This window comes from Fopius arisanus, unplaced genomic scaffold (genome assembly GCF_000806365.1).
Source record: "Fopius arisanus strain USDA-PBARC FA_bdor unplaced genomic scaffold, ASM80636v1 scaffold00075, whole genome shotgun sequence".
Classification (NCBI taxonomy): domain Eukaryota; kingdom Metazoa; phylum Arthropoda; class Insecta; order Hymenoptera; family Braconidae; genus Fopius; species Fopius arisanus.
In genome coordinates, this window is record NW_011887814.1 from 183,563 (window position 1) to 193,514 (window position 9,952).

Genomic DNA, 9,952 nt, shown 5'->3' on the forward strand with positions numbered 1-9,952 from the left:
CACCTCCCGCCCTCCTCCCTCTTCCCTCCTCCCACCGTAAGCTACAACTAGAATTGTACTACGAAGAAGCAGTCAGTCTCCGCTGGTACACTGAGTTGTGTACACTGCTATCGCACCTAGGGATAAACCAAAATTTCTTTAATTTCAATCGCTCGATTGTTTACATTCGCACGATTGCGTGAATACGGGGTGTTGTATAAATTTTTATTTTCGGGATAGCGAGGCTTCGAGGGGATCAAACGAATTTATGACGGTGGGTTTTTTGTTTTATTTTTCAATTTGTCGAAGGGGAAGTTTTTGAGGTTTTTGACAAGTGCATTGTGAATTTTTGGGACTGTGTGTGTGCGGAAGTGAGCGCGGAGATTACCGACGGAAATTTCGAGGTGCTTCGAGAGTGGTAAGTACAAGTTTAATTTTATTATTATTTTTTTTTGAGGTCCTGGAAAATTGAGTGTTACAGGGGAGGAGGTGGGAGCTGGCTCATTTGGATAAATTTTCATTTATTTTGTCGGAAAAATGATAAATGCTAGTCGATTATTGACTGGGATAATCAAGAAAAATATTTCTGTTGATAGCCAGCTGAAAATATACTTTTTGTTTTCAGAATGTGAACATTTTTTCCATTTTCAAAATGAGACAAATTTCAATGATACTTTATTTCTCCCCTGTGACATACTTTTGAAGACATTCAATTTCCCATTTTTTTATTTTCATTCAATTTTTCATTTTTGGGCCGTTGAATTTTCATTTATCGTATTTTGGGGAAAAAATGGCAGAATTATTGGGATGCACTGGCTTATGGCCGGAGTGGTAAACACTTTTGAATGTGCAAGTGAAGCAGTAGAGCGTCTCGAACCACTTGCATTCTGATCTGTCAGTCGTACATCAAAATTTCGTTATCGATTAAATTCCAAGCCCAACAGGCCATGACAATCCTCCTTGCTCCACATATACGTATTCCATACCCCCCTTGAGAGCAATTACCCTCGATTATCGATTGCACTGTACACACGCCCGAGGCAACCCAGCCACTATTTCCAAGCGTCTGATACGACGAAAAGTGCAGTAATATCGCATACGATTAATTCCTCGGTAGAAATTCTCCCTAATTGTCCGCTCACCCCCTCACTCACTCCAGGTATCGCATAGGACTAAAGCCCTTTTAATCGGCACCGAAATTTACCAACAAATTGAAAAAAAAAATTACCTTTTTAGCCCCCATAGAATCCGAGCAATCCTAGAAAACACAAATGCCTTCAATGATCTAGAATGATCTATAGCATTATTTGCGATTTTCTCAGAATCTACTGGTGCGAAATAATGCCTCTCTCTTCGAATTAATAGAGAATTTCACTTACTATCCGATATAATTGTCTCCCATCCATTTTGCCCATGGGTAAAAGTGATCTATAACAATCGATGGATCATCTGCAAAAATTCATTTGGAATTTTCTCCGGTTCTATTGATGTTAAAGTGGCCGTCTTTTTTTTCATTCCGCCTCAAATTTTTTGATCTTTCTATTGGGGTGGTAAACAATCCCATTGATATAGATTGCGTCAGATTATAGTCGGTGCCTTGATATTTTTGTTTCTGTGTCGAATGAAATTGTTTGTTTGGGTTTAGAAAGGGACTAGCCCGTGAAATTGATCTTGAATGGGGGTATAGGATGAATCGTGATGCTGAGTGATTGGATAAAAATAGAGTGAGAACAGGGCAAAACCCGCATTATCGTTGGAGCGACAGCTCGGAGAGGGAAGAGGGAAGAGGGCGTTATGCCATTAGACGCGGAAAGAAAAGCAATCTCGAAACGTTTCCTGGCTGGTCGAGCCAGCGCCATCGATCTGAGACCGTTCAACATCGATTTTAGGTTGTTTTTCTTTTGTCTCAGTGAATTTTTTTGAGGCCCCGTCACCCCAGGACTTTTTAGGAAAAAAATACAAGACGAACGTAATAAGTTTTTCTTCCGAGATTTAAAAATTCTGTCTTAAATGTTTGATTTTACGAGATCGAAAGTGACTCCATTGAGTAGATCCAAAAATTTCAGGTAGATTACAAAAAAAAATTGCCTCTCTAACCCCCAGGGATCCCGAGGGAATCCCATATGAATTTTCATAGATCATTTATCAATCAGTAGATCACTCTCTCTGGACTAGGGCAAGCCAGTTTGGAAATTATTACATCGGATAGTGAAAGACATGTTTTGTGCAATGGGAGTAATACGACTCGTTTCGCCCGAATAGATTCCCCAAAAATCCCGAATGAGTCTATAGATCATTGTGGATCATTGGTCGCATTTACGATTTCGGCTATAACTCGGGTGCCACGGGGGCTAGAAGGGTAATTTTTTTTTTAATCTGTGGGTAAATTTCCCGATCTTTCGAATGGGATCACAATTGAGTCCCACCAATGACGAATTGTCACAAATTCCCGAATTTAATTGATATCTTATGGTTATAAGCAATCGAGTGTGAGTGCACATGAAAGAGAAACCCACCGACTGCCCTTCCTAATCTGAAACTACATAGTTCGAATTAATTTTAGCAGCCCATGCAGGGCTTCATGCATTATATAGTCGACACTTCGACTTTGAACTCTCCCCACCGAGCGCCCCTCACGTTTTTTTTCCCCTCACATTTCTTGGGTCGAAATGACCATTATTTTTTTTCCCCAATTTTGTTTATTCTACCTGTGTTACAACATCCACCGGTCACTACCATTTTTTGCCCCATTTTTTTCCCCCTTCGCCTGCATGAGAGTTAATAAAATTTTATTACTGGCGCTACAGTCGCTAGATGGAAATACACAGGGCGTCTCCACTGGGTCACGCGGGTTGATCTTGGCGTTACGTTCCAATTCTCGCTTGATATTGATCTGTTGCTTTTATAGGATAATGCGCGAAGGGGTTGAAAATATAAAATGCAATCTTTTGATTCATCGGTGAATAAAATTCATCGCAAAGCTAAAGGCATAAATGGTCGGGGGGATGGTCTCTAGAAATATTTCATTGCACAAATCGGAAAATTTACTTAATTATACCTAAGTAAAAAAAAGACGATGCATTTTGCTTCATTATTTTTTTAAATATCAAGTTTTAATTAGACTTCATTTTTTTTTCAAGTTCCGATGACAAATTGATATTGCCAAATATTCTATTGCACATTTGTTACGTAAAAAATATTTGTGAAACATTTGAATTTGTCACCAGTGTGTGGTAATTTTCCTGAATAAATTCCGAAGTGAAAAATAAAGGAAATAAAAGAGGGGAGAGACTGGATTTAACGCCTGGACGCTCCGACGTAACGATGATTGTTTCGTTTTTTATTTAATTCTCGGGTCCACGACAATTTACTTCTGGTGATGGTAAAATCAGTGAAAGCGTTCGTTAAGCCCCGGGAATTATCCACTCCTGTATTATTCATTCGTTTTCATCCGACCGTATTCCGCTGGTGTTTTAATACAGAAATAGAATACTTTTGTCTTTCGAATTATCAATGATGACCTTAATTCGATAAGAGTGCTTCATTCATTTTTCTCCCATCACTGGCTCCAATTGTTGGAGAGGTGAGAATGGATATTTTAAGCTGGTGGTATATTTCAATACCTCACGATCAATAACTTGGAGAATTGGAACGTAAAATATAAGAGAATAGGGAAATTACAATAGAATCCGTGAATTAACTCATCAATAAAGCATGGGAGGAGATCGATAGTGAACCCAACGAATAGATCAGAAAATTTACCGACAAATTAAAAAAAAGATAATTCTTCTAGCCTTTTTAGAACCCGAGTTATAACGGCAAATGCAAATGTGATCTAGCGATCGATGAATGATCGATAAAAATTCAATTGCGATTTTCTCCGGATCAGCTGGACGAAAATGGATGGTTTTTTTTTTCATTCCACCTCAAATCTTTCGGCCTATCGAATGGGCTCATTATCGAGTCGCCAGGTACGATTCGAAATTTGATTCCCTCAATTTCTCTATTTTGCTGAATATATTTCACAACAGTCGCTGATTTCTCGGCCGTGAACTACAATGCGAAGTTGCCGAGCCGCTGTGGGGGTCAAAGTTTGCGCGTGCCATTGTCTGTATCCTTGTAAAACCGTTTGAGTTTGTCATACAAACGCAATAGACTCGCGGAATATTACGGCCGCAGTGTTCTTATACGACTCGGGCGCGTCTGGATTTAGCCAGTTTGTTTTGTCGCTTCGGCTCTGCACAAAATTTTCGTATTTTGTTTTCATCTCGGAATATTTCAACGGTGAGTCAGCCACTGTGCTATCCCCCGTGGCCTCATTCATTTTCATGATTTTAAAAATACATTTTCCGAAAAAAAAAAGAAAAACAGAAATGACGATTTTTTCGTTACTCCACGGCATCTCTGCCTTGCAGCCATTCGAGAATATATTTGTAACATTATTTTCAGTGTAAACAAATCAGCTCGAAGGAGAGAGCAAAAAATTTCCGATGATTAAATCGGCATGACGATCAATTTATACGAATTATTTACCCAGATGTCGATAAAGTGATTGTTATATAAGTTAGATTTTGGAATTTTAGCCTCAAGCGGATTGTTTCATTCATCTATTTATCTAGATTGTTGATCGAATTATTGACAGAATAATTTTTTTACTTTTTTGCGGTTAATATTTGAGTTTTTCAAAGGCATCCGTTCATGGGGCTTATTTTCTTGGGGATTTCGTCGGCTCTTCAACGAGCCCAACTCAAATCTTTAAACTTCATTAGCCACTGAGATAACTTAATGCAAAGGGGGACAAATCGCGGAAAGCATCGCATGATGGGAACGAGTTTGTTTGGTTAATCTGTAAACTCTACTCCCTGGTGCATTACGTGCACTCGTATGAGGGTAATGCTTGCAGCCGAAACGTCGATGAGTATCATTTATTAATGCGTCTCGTGTACTACTTTCATTGCTTCACATCCAACAAAGAAAATCGATTTTCTTCCCTCCTTCAAAGATTCAAAAGTGTTCTCCCTAAATTGACTCACCATTGAAAAAAAAACTTATCAAATTCGACCCAGCACATTCCGAGAAAATCGCAAAACAAATTTCATAGATCATTCGTCGATCATTCGATCATATCTACACGACTGAAGTAAAATCGGTTGGAAATCCCCGTATTTGATAGCCCCAGAGTTTCCCAATGAAACTGAAATGAAACGGTTCATTTCGCCCCCGTAGATCTCCCAAAAATCCGGAGTAATCCCATAGATCATTCCAGATGATCGATTTGCTAGATCGCATTTGCATTTTTCGCTGTAACTCTACTCCTATGGGAGCTAGAGGGATCGTCTTTTTTTTCATTTGTAGGTAAATTTCTCGATCTATCAAATGACACCATTATCGACCCTCGCATCCCACTCTTTCCTTGGCGCTTGCATTACAATCGATAATTCTCGAATTGAGTAACCCGCGAAGAGCTTTATTAACCTCACACACAACGGGTAAATAAATTGGCCAATCGTGCATAGCGGGCTCTCCGACTGAGACCTCCATGTTAACTACTTGGGTGTTATGCGGGTCTTGCCAAAACAACCGGGGTACCTGTGAGGCAACCGAAACTATCCACTTCTGCCAGCTCAGAGCTGTTTTAATTTAAGACCATCCCTCAAATGTCACTCGCATTCCAAACTCTTATCCCATCCACAAATGTCTCGCCTTTTTACCCGTCCCAATTAACCTCTTCCCCCTTCATCGCCATTCCTCCTAGTGTTATCCTACCACTGGGGGAAAATGCGAAAAATCGGAAAACCCCATTCTCGGCTTTTCCCTGCCTGACACTGGTTTTTTTTTATTTATTAATGCACTCAGAGTCACTCAGAAATGCTCAAACGGTGACGAAACGAGTGTTGGTTAGTCTTCGGAGAGTCGACCCACATTTATAAATAGACAAAACCACACTCGTCCTCTGCATATCGCTGGGTTGTTAGGTAAAAGACGATTTTGGTATTCTAAATTGAATTTGCACATCTAAATTTGCCAATGTAAATCGCTAAAAAAAAATCATATCCCATCAGAATTGACCGGCCAGTGATGACGCGGTAGTCCGGGAATTCGCCTGTAATTGTTAAAAAAAAAAGGATGAAGTTTTTCCTGAGTAGAACAGGAGAAAATCGTCAATTAATTTGTTATAGATCGGTTGTCGATCGGTATACTGCTACAGGAAATTAGAAAGGAGTTAATTACACCAGGTTGAAACGGGTTAATTTCACGGAGAAATGTCGCAAACTGAAAAATCTGTCATATAATTAATAATAAATTCTGAAATTGAACATTGAATAATTGTCAATGAAATCGATCTAGAATCACGACCTTGACTAGTTCCACACGTGTCGTTGGGTTATTAAACGACAAAGCCATAATCGTCCAGTGGTTTTTCTTATCAACGCTATTATTTATGACCCCCACGTACATTTTATGAACAATACTGCATTGGATTGTAAATTGAGTAACCAAGAGTGGAAAAATGAAACATTTTAGACGTGAAATTACTCCGGTGAAATAAAATGTCACTTGTCACAAACACCGAGAGGTCATGTGAATGTTTTAGTTGAAATATTTATTTTTAAGTTTCACTTGATCTCAATTAATGACACTTGGACTTAGTCATAGTCAATTGGCAAGGGTAATTAGTAAGGCTTTATTGACGTGATTTTGATAACGAAAAATGCATTAGCACTGCGAGTGCTTCAATGGAATATTACCGGATTATTTTGAAGCTTTTGCAATTCATCGAGAGTTTCATTGATCGATGAAATCGATATAAATGATCTATAAAAAATTAGTTGACAATTTTTGACGATTCATCGAACGAAATCATCATTACGTTCTCGATGTAAATATCAAATTACCTCGATTTTTAAGAAACTCATAAAAAAAATTATCAGCCGTTGAAAATTTTATCTCGTGTGCGTCATAAAATCAGTGAATAATGCCCTGTAATAAAACTAAAACTAATTTACCATAAATGTAGTTTTTAAAGTACAGATGAGTCCAACACACTTGACAATTTATCGTTTAAATTATATTTGAAATAAGTATTTGGCAAGAGTCTGTGTCTTCCTGACTGCAAATTACCCGACCTCGTCCCACCCCCTTCTCATCCTCCCAGTGAAGAAAGAGGTGATATATTTTCTGCAACATTTGCCAGTGCAGTTGTTATTAAATCGCCTGTGACATAACGTCTCAATGCTATCGTAAACATCTGAAATGAAAAATAATCAATTGAATTGAGTAATCCTCTTCTCTTTATTCCTCACTCCATTATTTATTTATTTATTCATTGGTTTTGTGGTGCACTTTATTTCATTGGATACACCGCAGTTTCCCTAAACAATTTTTTCTTTGTAAAATACTCATTGTTTTTCATTTATTTGTTTATAATAATAATTACGTACTCACGCGTTCAATTATCGCTTCGACTGATCCGGAAATTTTTCCGCAAAAACAAAAGTGCGATTGGCCTAAAGCCGATGATCTAGAATGATCTTTGGAATTATTTACGATTTTGGTGGGATCTAGCGATCGATAAATGATCTATAGAAGTGGATACTGGATTTTCTCCAGATCCTCTGGTGGAAAATGGATAATTTTTTTTTCAAATCCAGCTCAAATTTTCCGATCTATCTGCTGGGGTAATTATCGGCCCCATATAATCAACGCGTCCGATTCCGCGATTGAGGTTTTCAATAGCTACTCAAATTTCACAGCAAAAAGGACGGGGAATTGAAATACATTGCGTCCAGTTGTACTCAGGAATTGCTTGTATTGCGTAATGCGACTTCTCTGGCGTGTGTAGTGTACATATGAAGGCCTCGGGACGACCGTGGCCGTATACTTGTTACTCCAGTGGTTATAACCTGTGTTTTACCGACACACTTGTGTGCGGTTAAAAAAAGACGAGAGTCTTTTGAATTTTCCAAAAATTTCCATTAACTTTGTCGGTCAATTAGTGATGAATGTCCCGAGGGGAGGATAAAAAAAGATTGGAAGTGATAAGGGGCGAAGGTAATTCCCGTGAGAGTGATAAGAATCCAAGGTGGAAGAGACTTTCTTACTTTATCGTTTTTTCTCACAATATCGATACGTTATATCGATAGATAATTCATCAATTATCGAATCGATTATAAAACATCGCGAATCGACGAGTCGGGAAATTTACCCACATTTTGAAAAAAAAACGACGTCTCTAGCTACCGTAGAACCCGAGTTACAGTGAAAAATGTAGAGGTGATCTAGCGCTTGATGATCTAAAATGATCTAGATAAGCGTTTGGGATTTTTCGAGGACCTACTGGGGCAAAATTATTCGGCTCAAATCAATTCAGTGGGGAATATATCTGGCTATCCGATGGAGTTATTTGCAACGCATTTCGTCACGGTTATGTTGAATTGATCTAGCGATGGATAAATGATCTATAAGAATGAATTTAGGATTTTCTCTCGATCTACTGAAGCGAAACACCTCGTCTTTTTTTTAATTCCGCCTCTTTTTTTCCGATCTATCGAATGAAGCCATTCTTACAATTCCCTCACTTCCTGTTTTCAAAACTATCCAATATTTGTATTAAAAAAATCATTTTCTCCATTTTTTTCGTTACCAAAATCACCGGAAAATCAGTAAATTAACGCATCCTCCGGAAACGCCAATGATGATAATCTGACAAAAAAATAACTAGGACCTTGATTTGCATTTCCTGATGCACTCAATCACTACTAAAAATCGTTTCCCATTCACGTAAAATCTCAAGGATTTTATTCATTGATGCGCCCCTCGTACCGAACAATTTTCATTTTTCTCAATCCATCTATTAACGAATGAAGGAAGTACGAAAAAAATTACCCCCGTGAAGAGTGCGTATACTCACTCGATTTCATTCATTTGCTGGATAATCGTCTTGTTCCTGTTTGCAGTTAACTCAGGGCCGTAACAAGCAGCGCGTGCTGTCAAGGTCCCTCAACAATTCTAGCCGCTAGATTCACTCGTTTTCACCGGCAAAATCTGAATTTCCGTGGATCAATCTGTTCTCAACCTCGAGGAAATGGTTCAGACAAATTGACTCCATTCTTACGAACAATAAGTCTATTATCTCGTGACCCACTGAACCGATTTAAATCGAAATTCCCCTCCAGACTCGGGAAATTCACCCGTACCTTTCAAAAACAAAAATCCATGTTGCCTCGGTCGCTCCTGTTTTGCTAAATATTCCACTTCCGGTAGTTTTGGTTGATCCACTTCCGGGTGCATTCACTTTTTCGCTGATACCCCGATTCGCATGCGGGCGATTGAAAAAAAAAAATACAAAATTTCGTGAAAAGTTTTTCGCACTTAAATGGTTTGAATTGAATTACTCGCGTTATTCGAGAAGTAGAGAAATTGGGGAGAATCCAGACAGTGAACTCTTCAATCACTCGGGAATTCCTGGATGTGTGTTTTATTTTCACAATTTTTGTTATAAAATATCAAAAGAAATGTGTGCCAATGCCAAATGTCACCTGTTGACACCACCTCAATGTCTCTGAAATTTTGTTGACACCAGTGGCAACCAGAGAATCCTTTGTTCGTGTCTCGAATCGAAGAAGTAATATAACAATTCACATTTATTTCTCAATGTTATTTATTTTTTTTTGAAAGGTGGGCAGAATTGCTCGTGTCAATGCACTCTTCCTCCTTCGGCTTTTACCTTCTTTCCGTGTCACACCTTTTTATACACGGAACACTGCTTGGTAGAGAAAGACAACCGGAAGTCAGATTAAAACCCGGAGTGAAGAATAAAATGGTGAATCATCAGAAAAGAAAAAAAAACCGTATCTTTTTTTGGATATCTCTCGTTGCCCTCCCGAAAAATACCAAAAAAAAACTAATATATTTTTTATAAATTCAGAAAATATATTCAATTGGCCAATATCATATATATTAATATATATAT

General features: G+C 38.4%; 1 protein-coding gene across 2 annotated transcripts in view; it reads left to right on the plus strand.

Moving 5' to 3' along the window:
* The first annotated feature begins 87 nt into the window (after positions 1 to 87).
* The window catches only part of LOC105269827 (protein Tob1), a 21,113-nt gene continuing 11,248 nt past the window's right edge, over positions 88 to 9,952 (plus strand). The window contains exon 1 of one of the 2 annotated variants that reach the window (XM_011310375.1): positions 88 to 397. The gene's annotated coding sequence lies outside the window, so the exon portion shown is untranslated. Of the gene's footprint in view, positions 398 to 4,190; positions 4,264 to 9,952 lie in introns of those variants that run through there. The other variant, XM_011310377.1, reaches the window with a different exon arrangement.